We start from the raw sequence: 9,171 nt of genomic DNA, 5'->3' as shown, positions 1-9,171 counted from the left end.
TGAAAACTTCATGGTTCTCAATATCTTCATACGTTTCAGCGTGTCAGAAGTAAAAGGAATTTTACCATCTATTAATGTAAATCAATTAATCCTAGAATCTCTTCTAAAATAGCTCTGCCTCACAGCCACTTATCATGGACTCTTAATAGCACCAATTACCCTGGAACTTCTGCGACTGTTGGGAAAGACAGACACATTCCTGAGCAGGTCTTTGTCCCCACTCAGCTGCATAAGAGGGTCCAAGGTCCATGGCCTGGGACCTGGAACATTTTGATACCAAGAGCTAAAGAACCACACAGACTGTGCTATGCCTATCATCTTGTGTAGTGATGTCTTTCCCCATTTTAGGTTAAATGAGTGCTCTTTTCTCATTGCTTAAAGCTTATACATAATGTGCCACCTGGCCAGCCCACTGCTATATCTGTCTTTAGCAAGGTTCCTTTCATTGCAATGTGAGAGGGGTGGAAATTGCCTTGCAATGGCTACCACAAAAGACTCTCTGGCCATGAGGAAATGATGCTCACTGTTGAAGCTGATCTTGCTCTGTCTCTTTTCTTTGTAACCAAAGCATCATTTCATCCAATGATTAACTGCAAGTATTTTCCTTAATAGCTCTGATACCAATGTTTGTTGAGTCCTCTATTGGGACTGGTACATGGTATTCTGCTCAACAAACTTTACGGTTAGAAATGGTAGAAAACAGCTTATTATTTTCAGTCAAACTATCTACAATAAAAATTCTACTTATGTACACCCACTGTTCATACCACAACAATCAATTCCATTCTCACTTTGAGCATATGAAAGTAACATAATCCTTCTTCTATATCAAAATTCTGAAAATATGCATGTGCTCACCCTAAATCTTTACATTTAATAAAAGTGAAATTGTATATTGAAATACTTGATATAAGATCTATTTGTCCACATATTTAACCAAATTATTTAATGTCTATTGAAAAATTTATGTTTCTGTTGTCTCTCACTAACTTCTCTTGGTTGTATGCACAAATTATTAATGCTAGGCAAAGTTAGGAGGCTGCAAATTACATTTCTGAGTCTTCATTGCCAAATGACTTTCATTTGAAAGAAACACAGTATTGAATAGGAACAAACTATTTTTAGAAACAGAAAAGATGGATACCCTCAAAGCATTATGTTAAATGAAAGATGTCAAACTCAAAGATGACAGCCTGCAGAGTTCTACTTATGACATTCTCGAAAAAGCAAAACAGTAGTAATGGAAAACAGATTAGTGATTGCTAGGGTCTGGGGGCAGAGGTATAACTGAATTTAAAAAAGAAGCATGAGGGAACTTTAGGTACAAGAAAACTGTCCTCTAGGATAAACGTGGACTTTGTTAATGAGAGTGGTGGTAGAGGAAACAAATTTTTTTTTAATTTTATTTTTTTTTAAACTTTACATAATTGTATTAGTTTTGCCAAATATCAAAATGAATCCACCACAGGTATACATGTGTTCCCCATCCTGAACCCTCCTCCCTCCTCCCTCCCCATACCATCCCTCTGGGTCGTCCCAGTGCACTAGCCCCAAGCATCCAGTATCGTGCATCGAACCTGGACTGGCATCTCGTTTCATACATGATATTTTACATGTTTCAATGCCATTCTTCCAAATCTTCCCACCCTCTCCCTCTCCCATAGAGTCCATAAGACTGTTCTATACATCAGTGTCTCTTTTGCTGTCTTGTACACAGGGTTATTGTTACCATCTTTCTAAATTCCATATATATGCGTTAGTATACCGTATTGGTGTTTTTCCTTCTGGCTTACATCACTCTGTATAATAGGCTCCAGTTTCATCCACCTCATTAGAACTGATTCAAATGTTTTCTTTTTAATGGCTGAGTAATACTCTATTGTGTATATGTACCACAACTTTCTTATCCATTTATCTGCTGATGGGCATCTAGGTTGCTTCCATGTCCTGGCTATTATAAACAGTGCTGCAATGAACATTGGGGTACACGTGTCTCTTTCCCTTCTGGTTTCCTCAGTGTGTATGCCCAGCAGTGGGATTGCTGGATCATAAGGCAGTCCAATTTCCAGTTTTTTAAGGAATCTCCACACTGTTCTCCATAGTGGCTGTACTAGTTTGCATTCCCACCACCAGTGTAAGAGGGTTCCCTTTTCTCCACACCCTCTCCAGCATTTATTATTTGTAGACTTTTGGATCGCAACCATTCTGACTGGTGTGAAATGGTACCTCATGGTGGTTTTGATTTGCATTTCTCTGATGATGAGTGATGTTGAGCATCCTTTCTTGTGTTTGTTAGCCCTCTGTATGTCTTCTTTTGAGAAATGTCTATTTAGTTCTTTGGCCCATTTTTTGATTGGGTCATTTATTTTTCTGGAGTTGAGCTGTAGGAGTTGCTTGTATATTTTTGAGATTAGTTGTTTGTCAGTTGCTTCATTTGCTATTATTTTCTCCCATTCTGAAGGCTGTCTTTTCACCTTGCTAATAGTTTCCTTTGATGTGCAGAAGCTTTTAAGGTTAATTAGGTCCCATTTGTTTATTTTTGCTTTTATTTCCAATATTCTGGGAGGTGGGTCATAGAGGATCCTGCTGTGATGTATGTCAGAGAGTGTTTTGCCTATGTTCTCCTCTAGGAGTTTTATAGTTTCTGGTCTTACGTTGAGATCTTTAATCCATTTTGAGTTTATTTTTGTGTATGGTGTTAGAAAGTGTTCTAGTTTCATTCTTTTACAAGTGGTTGACCAGATTTCCCAGCACCACTTGTTAAAGAGATTGTCTTTAATCCACTGTATATTCTTGCCTCCTTTGTCAAAGATAAGGTGTCCATATGTGCGTGGATTTATCTCTGGGCTTTCTACTTTGTTCCATTGATCTGTATTTCTGTCTTTGTGCCAGTACCATACTGTCTTGATAACTGTGGCTTTGTAGTAGAGCCTGAAGTCAGGTAGGTTGATTTCTCCAGTTCCATTCTTCTTTCTCAAGATCGCTTTGGCTATTCGAGGTTTTTTGTATTTCCATACAAATTGTGAAATTATTTGTTCTAGCTCTGTGAAGAATACTGTTGGTAGCTTGATAGGGATTGCATTGAATCTATAGATTGCTTTGGGTAGTATACTCATTTTCACTATATTTGTTCTTCCAATCCATGAACATGGTATATTTCTCCATCTATTAGTGTCCTCTTTGATTTCTTTCACCAGTGTTTTGTAGTTTTCTATATATAGGTCTTTAGTTTCTTTGGGTAGATATATTCCTAAGTATTTTATTCTTTCCATTGCAATGGTGAATGGAATTGTTTCCTTAATTTCTCTTTCTGTTTTCTCATTATTAGTGTATAGGAATGCAAGGGATTTCTGTGTGTTGATTTTATATCCTGCAACTTTACTATAATCATTGATTAGTTCTAGTAATTTTCTGGTGGAGTCTTTAGGGTTTTCTATGTAGAGGATCATGTCATCTGCAAATAGTGAGAGTTTTACTTCTTCTTTTCCAATTTGGATTCCTTTTATTTCTTTTTCTGCTCTGATTGCTGTGGCCAAAACTTCCAAAACTATGTTGAATAGTAATGGTGAAAGTGGGCACCCTTGTCTTGTTCCTGACTTTAGAGGAAATGCTTTCAATTTTTCACCATTGAGGATAATGTTTGCTGTGGGTTTGTCATATATAGCTTTTATTATGTTGAGGTATGTTCCTTCTATTCCTGCTTTCTGGAGAGTTTTTATCATAAATGGGTGTTGAATTTTGTCAAAGGCTTTCTCTGCATCTATTGAGATACTCATATGGTTTTTATTTTTCAATTTGTTAATGTGGTGTATAACATTGATTTGCGGATATTGAAGAATCCTTGCATCCCTGGGATAAAGCGCATTTGGTAATGGTGTATGATCTTTTTAATGTGTTGTTGGATTCTGATTGCTAGAATTTTGTTAAGGATTTTTGCATCTATGTTCATCAGTGATATTGGCCTGTAGTTTTCTTTTTTTGTGGGATCTTTGTCAGGTTTTGGTATTAGGGTGATGGTGGCCTCATAGAATGAGTTTGGAAGTTTACCTTCCTCTGCAATTTTCTGGAAGAGTTTGAGCAGGATAGGTGTTAGCTCTTCTCTCTAAATTTTTGGTAGAATTCAGCCTTGAAGCCGTCTGGACCTGGGCTTTTGTTTGCTGGAAGATTTTTTATTACAGTTTCAATTTCCGTGCTTGTGATGGGTCTGTTAAGATTTTTCTATTTCTTCCTGGTCGAGTTTTGGAAAGTTGTACTTTTCTAAGAATTTGTCCATTTCTTCCACGTTGTCCATTTTATTGGCATATAATTGTTGATAGTAGTCTCTTATGATCCTTTGTATTTCTGTGTTGTCTGTTGTGATCTCTCCATTTTCGTTTCTAATTTTGTTGATTTGATTTTTCTCCCTTTGTTTTTGATGAGTCTGGCTAATGGTTTGTCAATTTTATTTATCTTTTCAAAGAACCAGCTTTTGGTTTTGTTGATTTTTGCTATGGTCTCTTTTGTTTCTTTTGCATTTATTTCTGCTCTAATTTTTAAGATTTCTTTCCTTCTACTAACCCTGGGGTTCTTCATTTCTTCCTTTTCTAGTTGCTTTAGGTGTAGCGTTAGGTTATTTATTTGACTTTTTTCTTGTTTCTTGAGGTGTGCCTGTATTGCTATGAACTTTCCCCTTAGGACTGCTTTTACCGTGTCCCACAGGTTTTGGGTTGTTGTGTTTTCATTTTCATTCGTTTCTATGCAAATTTTGATTTCTTTTTTGATTTCTTCTGTGATTTGTTGGTTATTCAGCAGCGTGTTGTTCAGCCTCCATATGTTGGAATTTTTAATAGTTTTTCTCCTGTAATTGAGATCTAATCTTACTGCATTATGGTCAGAAAAGATGCTTGGAATGATTTCTATTTTTTTGAATTTACCAAGGCTAGCTTTATGGCCCAGGATGTGATCTATCCTGGAGAAGGTTCCATGTGTGCTTGAGAAAAAGGTGAAATTCATTGTTTTGGGATGAAATGTCCTATAGATATCAATTAGGTCTAACTGGTCTATTGTATCATTTAAAGTTTGTGTTTCCTTGTTAATTTTCTGTTTAGTTGATCTAGCCATAGGTGTGAGTGGGGTATTAAAGTCTCCCACTATTATTGTGTTATTGTTAATTTCTCCTTTCATACGTGTTAGCATTTGTCTTACATACTGCGGTGCTCCCGTGTTGGGTGCATATATATTTATAATTGTTATATCTTCTTCTTGGATTGATCCTTTGATCATTATGTAGTGACCTTCTTTGTCTCTCTTCACAGCCTTTGTTTTAAAGTCTATTTTATCTGATATGAGTATTGCTACTCTTGCTTTCTTTTGGTCCCTATTTGCATGGAAAATCTTTTTCCAGCCCTTCACTTTCAGTCTGTATGTGTCCCCTGTTTTGAGGTGGGTTTCTTGTAGACAATATATGTAGGGGTCTTGTTTTTGTATCCATTCAGCCAGTCTTTGTCTTTTGGTTGGGGCATTCAACCCATTTACGTTTAAGGTAATTACTGATAAGTATGATCCCGTTGCCATTTACTTTATTGTTTTGGGTTCGAGTTTATACACCGTTTTTGTGTTTCCTGTCTAGAGAATATCCTTTAGTATTTGTTGGAGAGCTGGTTTGGTGGTGCAGAACTCTCTCAGCTTTTGCTTGTCTGAAAAGCTTTTGATTTCTCCTTCATACTTGAATGAAATCCTTGCTGGGTACAATAATCTGGGCTGTAGGTTATTTTCTTTCATCATTTTAAGTATGTCTTGCCATTCCCTCCTGGCTTGAAGAGTTTCTATTGAAAGATCAGCTGTTATCCTTATGGGAATTCCCTTGTGTGTTATTTGTTGTTTTTCCCTTGCTGCTTTTAATATTTGTTCTTTGTGTTTGATCTTTGTTAATTTGATTAATATGTGTCTTGGGGTGTTTTGCCTTGGGTTCATCCTGTTTGGGACTCTCTGGGTTTCTTGGACTTGGGTGATTATTTCCTTCCCCATTTTAGGGAGTTTTCAACTATTATCTCCTCAAGTATTTTCTCATGGTCTTTCTTTTTGTCTTCTTCTTCTGGAACCCCTATGATTCGAATATTGTAGCGTTTAATATTGTCCTGGAGGCCTCTGAGATTGTCCTCATTTCTTTTAATTCGTTTTTCTTTTATCCTCTCTGATTCATTTATTTCTACCCTTCTATCTTCTAATTCACTAATCCTATCTTCTGCCTCTGTTATTCTACTATTTGTTGCCTCCAGGGTGTTTTTAATTTCATTTATTGCATTATTCATTATATATTGACTGTTTTTTATTTCTTCTAGGTCCTTGTTAAACCTTTCTTGCATCTTCTCAATCCTTGTCTCCAGGCTATTTATCTGTGATTCCTTTTTAATTTCAAGATTTTGGATCAATTTCACTATCATTATTCGGAATTCTTTATCAGGTAGATTCCCTATCTCTTCCGCTTTTGTTTGGTTTGGTGGGCATTTATCCTGTTCCTTTATCTGCTGGGTATTCCTCTGTCTCTTCATCTTGTTTATATTACTGAGTTTAGGGTGTCCTTTCTGTATTCTGGCAGTTTGTGGCATTTCCTCGCTGTGTGTGGGTTTGTACAGGTGGCTTGTCAAGGTTTACTGGTTAGGGAAGCTTGTGTCAGTGTTCTGGTGGGTGGAGCTGTATTTCTTCTCTCTGGAGTGCAATGAAATGTCCAGTAATGAGTTATGAGATGTCTATGGTTTTGGGGTGACTTTGGGCAGCCTGTATCTTGAATCTCAGGGCTGTGTTCCTTTGTTGCTGGAGAATTTGTTTGGTATGTCTTGCCCTGGAACTCGTTGGCCCTTGTGTGGTGCTTGGTTTCAGTGTTGGTATGGAGGCGTTTGATGAGCTCCTGTCAATTAATGTTCCTTGGAGTCAGGAGTTCCCTGTAGTCAGGGTTTGGACTTAAGCCTCCTGCTTCCAGTTATCGGTCTTATTTTTACAGTAGTTTCAAAACTTCTCCTTCTATACAGCACCATTGATAAAACATCTACATTAAAGATGAAAAGTTTCTCTACTGTGAGGGTCACTCAGAGAGGTTCACAGCATTACATGGAGAAGAGAAGAGGGAGGAGGGAGTTAGAGGTGACCCAAATGAGATGAGGTGGAATCAATAGTGGAGAGAGTAGGCTAGCCAGTAGTCACTTCCTTATGTGCTCTCCACAACTGGACCACTCAGAGATGTTCACGGAGTTATACAGAGAAGAGAAGAAGGAGGAAGGAGACAGAGGTGGCCAGAAGGATAAAAGGGGGGGAATGAAAAGGAGGCAGACAGATCCAGCCAGTAATCAGTTCCCTAAGTGTTCTCCACTGTCTGGAACACACAGAAATTCACAGAGTTGGGTAGAGTAGAGAGGGGTTAGGGAGGAGACACAGGCGACCTGGTGGAGAAAAAGGAGAGTCCAAAGGGAGAGAGAGCAGTCAAGCCAGTAATCTTGCTCCCTAGTGAAAAATGGGTCCTGAAGATTGGGTTCTTAAAGGTACAAAATTGGTAACAAATACATAGAAGCAAAAATTAAAAATGTAGAGTAGAGTTTGGAATTTCAAAAATATGATGTTAAAGCAAAGAAGAAGGAAAAGAAAGAGAGAAAAAACGAACAAAGAAAAACAAACAAGGTCGTGAAAATTATAAAGAAAATACAGGTACAAAATTGATAACTAATACCAGAAAGCAAAAATTAAAAATCTAGAGTAGAGTTTGGAATTTCAAAAATACAATGTTAAAATAAAAGGAAGTAGAAAAATAAAGATAGAAAACAAACAAACAAAAACAAACAATGTCGCAAAAATTATAAAGAAAATACAGGTACAAAATTGATATCAAATACCAAAAAGCATAAATTAAAAATCTAGAGTAGAGTTTGGAATTTCAGATATACAATGTTATATAAAAGAAGAAGAGAAAGAAACGGAGGGGAAAAAAAAAGTCACAGAAATTATAAAAAAAACTGTAGGTACAAAATTGATAACATATACAAAAAAGCTAAAATTAAAAATCTAGAGTAGAAAAAATATGGAACACTTCACGAATTTGCATGTCATCCTTGTGCAGGGGCCATGCTAATCTTCTCTGTATCGTTCCAATTTTAGTATATGTGCTGCCGAAGCGAGCACAGAGGAAACGAATTTTAAGGATGAGTTTTCTGAATTGGTTCTGGAGTTCCTGGAATTACCTCTCTAATATGATTAGATTTAAGGAGGCTAATGAATCTATTTCCAGTAGGAAAAATAATTTCTGATTAATTATCTGAGTGCTGATAATTAATAGAGTTACTTCAACTATATGTACTGGATATTCCTAATCTACCAATCTTAAGAGGCAATACCATTTTTAGAAACTAAAAGAATATAATGACTTTGGTTGGTTGCTTCTATAGGTTGCTTCAGCAGGGACCTTAATTAAATAAATCCAGGAGAGAAGGGGGAGGAGCTGTCACACCATACAACCATTGCAGAACCCAACAGGAAGATGAGAGACTCTTTGCCTGACAAGAACTCAGCAAAATAAGACTCTCACAAATTAGCTGAAGCTGCTGCTGCTGCTAAGTCGCTTCAGTCGTGTCTGACTCTGTGCAACCCCATAGATGGCAGCCCACCAGGCTCCCTCATCCCTGGGATTCTCCAGGCAAGAACCCTAGAGTGGGTTGCCATTGCCTTCTCCAATTAGCTGAAGAAAAACCACTAAACTTTGAACTCTCAATTTCTCCAATGGACTCTGTTTACTATTGTGCTCCCAACTTCCTTTACCCCTCTATAAAAGGATTCTCCTCTCTATTTTGGGGGGGGGGAGAAAAATTGTGCTTGGCTCACATGGTTGCAGTCCCCAGTTGTAATTCTCTGCTGATCCTGAATAAAGCAGTTTTTGCTGTAGAAATAACTGACAGTCTATTTGTTTTAGGTAAACACTTCTAATGTTACCGAACAAAGTAGTAAAAAGAAAGGTTAAACTCAGAGTTTGAATTCCCATCTCAAATACCGCAAAATGACTTAAGAGCTTCTGGATCTGCTCTGAAGCTTATCTCCTGCACAGAGTGAAATTTCTACAAATCAAATGCAGAACCTCATCCTGTGATGGGCTGAATTATAGTCCAAGTTGAATTCTCATCCTTACGGAGTATCATTTGTTAATAGGAGGGA

General features: G+C 37.3%; 1 non-coding gene across 1 annotated transcript; it reads right to left on the bottom strand.

Annotated features, from left to right (window-relative positions):
* Positions 1-8,041: 8,041 nt before the first annotated feature.
* LOC138991538 (U6 spliceosomal RNA) lies at positions 8,042-8,148 on the bottom strand. The gene has a single exon (XR_011467511.1). It is a non-coding gene; the product is annotated as a U6 spliceosomal RNA (small nuclear RNA).
* Positions 8,149-9,171: the final 1,023 nt, after the last annotated feature.

The sequence above is a fragment of the Bos mutus genome, chromosome 17, assembly GCF_027580195.1.
Source record: "Bos mutus isolate GX-2022 chromosome 17, NWIPB_WYAK_1.1, whole genome shotgun sequence".
Classification (NCBI taxonomy): Eukaryota; Metazoa; Chordata; class Mammalia; order Artiodactyla; family Bovidae; genus Bos; species Bos mutus.
The sequence above is the reverse complement of the archived record's forward strand: the minus strand, read 5'-3'. Positions and strand labels throughout refer to the sequence as shown.